Raw genomic sequence first — 6,000 nt, forward strand, 5'->3', positions numbered from 1 at the left:
CTTAATCCCAACTACTTGTTCTTTTTTTAACCTTACAGTATTATCTATGAGCTTAATCTTTCATCTCACTTTTATATTTTAACCTTTAATTTTTTGGTGCATAACCTTTCAATTATTCTTTTAAATCTCATATTATTAATTCAACTTTCTAACCTTTTGCTTTTATCGTGATTTATAACCTTTATGATTGTATATTGTTCTTTAATTGTTGTTTTAATCTCCTTATAACATTCTATATTTTCTTTCATGACTGAAACAATTTCATTCATTTTGCACTTACCTTCTATGACAATAACAACAGATTTCTATTTCTTTTTACAATAGCCACCTAGAATGTGTTACTATAGATGTGGCACCAAAAGAAAATCTCACCCCATAAGGAGGGACAGTGGGGCTTTTCTTCCTTGTACTTATCCTAAAACTATACCCTAATCATTCCAGAGGCTATGCCTTCTAATTTATGGGTCTCTGCCCCAACCCCTGAAAATCCAAAGGGCCCACAGGTTAGCCCCCACAACTCTAATTTTCCTTTCCTTACAGATGACACGAGTGACTAAAGGAACTGAATTGCCTCCTGACATCTCATACCTGGTAAGACTGAAGGAGAGACTACTTGTTTATAGAGGCATCCTCTCCAAGTTAATCAAACCCATTTCTTCCCAGCGACTATTAAACTTTGCTCTAATTGCCTCAGGAGATATATTTTCACTTTCACTTTCTACAAGTAGAATGCTGATTACTTAAAGACATTTCTATCCCTGTTGAATCCTAGTATATAGGTGTTTGATCACCACCTTTGTGGTTAAACAAACACCTCAAGGAAGAAAGCTCACTGGAATTTCTTGGGCTTGTTTTAAGCTTCCTCACGTGTAATTGCTCCACAGCAGAACAACTAGCAATGGATATCAAAGCTAGAAATTAATTGCAGGAGGTATGTGTTTGGTGTTTGAGGTACAGGGCACTTAATTTTCACAGCTTTACGATGCAAGGACAGTTACTCAACCTTATAGATCCCAGTCTGCTTTTTACTGAAGCCTGGCAATAATCTCTTATTTTTTACAGTTGATTAAAAGCAAAGTCCTCAAGCTAAATAAAACACCTGAACAAAATTTCGTGTGTCAGAACTGCTTCAGAATCTGGGAGGCTTCAACTCCGAGATTCCAGGCACTGTGTCTGTTGAACACCCCGCACATGATGTTCTTAGGCAAAGAATAATTTGTCAATACATATTTGTTGACATAATTGATTCAATGATTCAAAATAATAACTCCTATTTTAAAACTATTTCCTTTATTCCCTAGTATTTTTGAAAATCTCATGTAGATGTATTATGGTATGGACCTACGGTGTCACCCAAAAAGACCATGTTGTAGGGCTGGGGCTTTTGGAAGATGACCAGATCATGGGGCCCTGTGCTGTTGGAAGGTGGGGTCTGGTCAGAAGAGCCAGGTTCCTAGGGAAGTGACCCGGAAGTGTATATCTCTCTCCCCAACTCCTCCCTTGTCTCTCTGCTTCCTGGCTTCAATGATGTAAGCAGCTTTCCTCTGTCAAACCCTCCACCATGCCTTCCTGCCATGGAGCCAGCCAACTATGACTGAAACCTCTAAAAACTGAGCCAAAGTAAATTGCTCCTCTTTTGAGATGTGGGTGTCAGGTATTTTATCCCAGTGATAAGAAAGTGACTACAACAAAATACATAGCACTTGCTCTTTTATTTTCTAATCAAAACAGAAACCTGAGATTCTCAAGCCTGGCTCCTATACTGGGAATATGTTTTAGGCATGGGTACTCAACTACTGAGTATTATACTATTTAAATATCTTTGAAGAAAAAAAATAACTTGAGTAAATCTAAGGAACAGGTTAACTAATTCAGTCACATATTTGTGCATTTTGCAAACAATTTGGCTTAGAAAGGGCACCTGGAAACTCCTCATATATTTCTTAAGGTTAAATGCTCCCTGGTTGTTTATGGAGGCGTTTTATGAACAAGAAAGGTATTGGTCTACCTGTTTTGAATTTTTTCCAAGCAAAAATAATTGCAGTCTGTGCTCCAATGGAGAACTCTCAGAGCTCAGTTGGCCTTTTCTCCGTGTACTGAGATGTGTCCAAATGCTTCCTGAGGAGAATGTTGGCCCACCAAGGATGCCCTTTGCCTGACTCTTTGCCTTCTGTCTGTGCCCTTGTCCTTGCTAGGCCCCTCAGCTTTCCTAAGCAGACACACTCCTGACCTCCACACTGACCGGAAAGGCTGGTGTGCTCCATGCTGCAGTCAGCAGCTCAGCAAGCTAATGCATGGTGGATGCTACACAGGACATGCCAAGGTGTTGAAAGACACCTGAGTGATGGGAAAACAGCAGGAAAAAAAAAAGTCATCGTGTGAATTTCTGTCTTTCATAGCTCTAGAAACAAGAATCAAAGCCAACAATCAGATGAAAATCATTGGTGGGTAAAAGCTGCTTTTGATTTCTGGGGCCCTAGAGTAAGAATCTGCTCTTGACCCTCTTGAACTAGGATGGGCGCCTCTGGCACATACCGAGAAAGGGCTGTTTCCTGCTAGTCCTTTTAGATTAGGCTTCAGTTTCCATTCAGGGACAGGTGAGTGTGTCCTCTACGGATGTCTTGGAGGACATTGTGTCACACATCCAACCCAAGAAGGATCAGTGCACTGGAGGGATGGCCTTCTGCAGTCTCAGGATCGCTCTTGTACTTGTCTTGCTTTCATTTGGTTGATTTATATTTCTACATACTGTGGATAATGTAGCTAATAGCTACCCACCCTGGCCATACTTCAGAATCACTAATGTACTTGTATCACAAACCAGCCTACATCAAATAAATCATATCTCTGGGACTGGGGCCTGGGAGCATTCTTTAGAATATTCCTAGTGTCTCTAAAATGTAATCAGGGTCAAAAACAACTGATACATGCAAGTTCTCCCTCTTGGCACTGGCTGCTGGGAAGCCAAAAGCCAAAATATTGGTGGTAAGGCAAAAACATACAGGGTCTGGAGGCTTTCATTGATGCCCTCACCCTCTCTGGATACAATCCTAAACTTCAGGTCTCATTTTGCATTTGCCGATGCATTTAAACATGATGACTTTGATGCGTTATATATTTTTTCTCTTCAGGTTTTTTTTTTTGAGTCAGATCCTCACTATGTGACTCTGGCTGGACTTGAACTCACTGTGCAGCCCAGGCTGGCCTCTGACTCGACCTCTCTACTGTTTGTGCAGAGGTTTACACTAAAAAAGAATGAAGAGGGGCACTGTAACAGTATAAGGTTATCTCATGACACCGGAGTAAATATGGCTGGACTGAAGAAAGGACAAGAACCAGCACTGAGAGAAATGTCAGAAACCAAAGCTTTCTGTCTCTCAGTCTCCCCCTCTTATCTCCCCCATTATACCATCTCTTTTCCTTTATGTGTCTGTTTCATTTGGCCCGCCTCTGTAAACCAGCTTCCTTTTCTTCTCTGTGAAAATGGAGACGTTAATGTGGCCTCAGTTCCACCAGTCAATGGAAAGCGACTGCTGTCTCCAAGTGACAGTCTCAAATTCTCAGGGGGAAGAATGAAAGTGGCTGAGCTGGGGTCGGACAACCCCACCAGGTCTAGCCCACCAGATCCACAGCAGAGGCTTAATAAAGAGTGAACCTGGCCTTCAGACCCACCATCGAAACTGAGAGGAACAGTGCTTAGAGGAGGGAGGTCATAAGCTAGCAAACACCTCGAAAGAGGGTTCGTTCAATGATGCTTGTATATGCTACTTTGAGCCTTTCTGGAACAAGAGGAGTGTAAACAAACAAATGAACAAAAGCACCCAACATGAATTACAGCTGGATATTCCTGAGAATTTGGCCTTAGGATCATTGTGATATTAGGGAGACAAGAAGAAACTTCACACAGAGGGCAAATAGGATCAGTATGAGCTGAGGGGGAATTTGGGCATCTCTTAATCCTCCTCAGATTCTCTGGCAAAAGTCTTATCAGAAGCCATTTCTGACCTTCCCACAGATAGCACTGTGTCAGAGGGGATTCTGGGAAACCTCAGTCACAGACCCTTCTTGGCTCTTGGACTCACTTGCCAGACTGCTTAGAAAAATACTGGATGCAGGGTGCAGTCATTCCCTGTGGACGGACAAGACTGTCCACCAAGGTTCAGTCCACAGACTGGATGATGCGCATCCTTCTTGCACAGATCTTGATGAATATCAAAGCCACTGCTGCAGAGTCAGAAACACAAAGAGCCTCATTTGTCGGACTCGTGCCAAGAGCCTTAGAATGGGACTGACAGTATTTGTTGCAGCAGATAATCATCAAGAAATAATTTATGCTCTGCAGCAATAACAAAAAGAGCTGTCATTTTTTGAGTGTTTACCATGTTCCAGGACCTGTGCTAACAAATTAGTTTCTTAGTCCTCACATAACACTATAGGATATGTTTTTATTTATTTCTCATTAAAGCATAATATGCCTTTCTGATGTGCATAGTATAAACACTGAACTCAACAAATATTCACAAACTTAACCTACGATACAAGAAGCACAAGGTCAAGAAAGGAAACACAAGCACTCCAAGGGCTCCCTACACAGTGCGGTGCCTTCGAATTATTTTGCCCTCCCAAAAGGGGCCATTGTCTTAATATCTGATGGCAAGAATAGTTTTGTCTGTTTCTGTACCCTATGCAATGGAATAATAAATAGGTACTCTTTTGGGTTCTGGCTTTTTTTGCTCACATTGTTTTCTGAGATTCACTCATACAGTTACATGATGCAGGCCATTTGTTCTTGTTACTGTACAGTATTCCATTATGTGAACATGCCAAACTTTATTCATTCAATCTATTGCTTTTGGACATTTAGATAATATCCTTTTTTATCTTTTACTGCTAGAAATATTTGTGCTATAAAAGTCCTAGTACATATTGTTGGCTGGCTACATGACTGCATTTTTTTATTGGATATATAATTAGACATGAAACGACTGAATAACAAGGTATACATATGTTGAGCTTTATTTGACATGGATAAACCATTTACTAAAATAATTGCACTGATTTACACTTCTGCCAACAGGGTAGGAGAGTTCACTTTGTTCCGTGTTCTCAGCGTTCATCTGGAACTTCATGTCTGTTTTCATTTTTAGCCTTTCCACCGGGTGCGTGGTGGTACACTGTGGCTCCAGTTTACTTCCTTGATGACTAGTGACATTTGAGTGCCTTTTCATACGGTTGGCTTTATTTTATTTATTTTAGCCACTTGGATGTTTTCTAATTAAACTTCTTGTCTATTTTTCTACTGGGTTATCTTTTGCTAATTTGTCTACAAGAGGTCTTCATATACTCTGTATCTTTGTACCATACTCGGTATAGGTATCCAAAATACTTTTCCCATTCTGTGTATTACATTTATACTGTCTTACTGGTATCTCAATAGAACAAAATTCTTAAATATAGTTTATTAATCTATTTCTTTTTCTAGCAATTGTTGTCACCTTTCAAATAAATCTTTGATTACTCAAGGATTATAAAGATGTTATCTTATTTTGTTTTACAACTTCTGTCTCCTTTATGTGCACATATGTGGTGTTGAGAACTGAACCTAAGGAATGTAGAGTCACATCCCTGGTCTATTTATTTTTTATTTTGAGACAGGGTCTCACTAAGTCTCCCAGGTTGGCCTTCGACTTGTAATCCTTCTGCCTCAGCCTCTTGAGTATCTGGGGTTACAGGCACGCACCACATCTGGCTTCATTTTCCCTCCTTTGAAAATGTTTGTGATGCCATTAAGGGCCCACCCAAATAATCTAGGATCAGTTTGACCCACAAGATCACAACTTGGTCATATCTACAAAGACTCCTTTTCCAAGTAAGGCAACAAATACAGTTTCTGGCGATTAGGATCTGTTATCTTTAGGGTGAGGCTGTGGTGCATTATTCAGCCTTCCAGTTTGTGGGGTTTTTTTGTTTTTCTTTTTTTTTTTTTTTTTTTTTTTTTTG

Source organism: Fukomys damarensis, unplaced genomic scaffold, assembly GCF_012274545.1.
Source record: "Fukomys damarensis isolate Sample0158 unplaced genomic scaffold, DMR_v1.0_HiC HiC_scaffold_16, whole genome shotgun sequence".
Classification (NCBI taxonomy): Eukaryota; Metazoa; Chordata; class Mammalia; order Rodentia; family Bathyergidae; genus Fukomys; species Fukomys damarensis.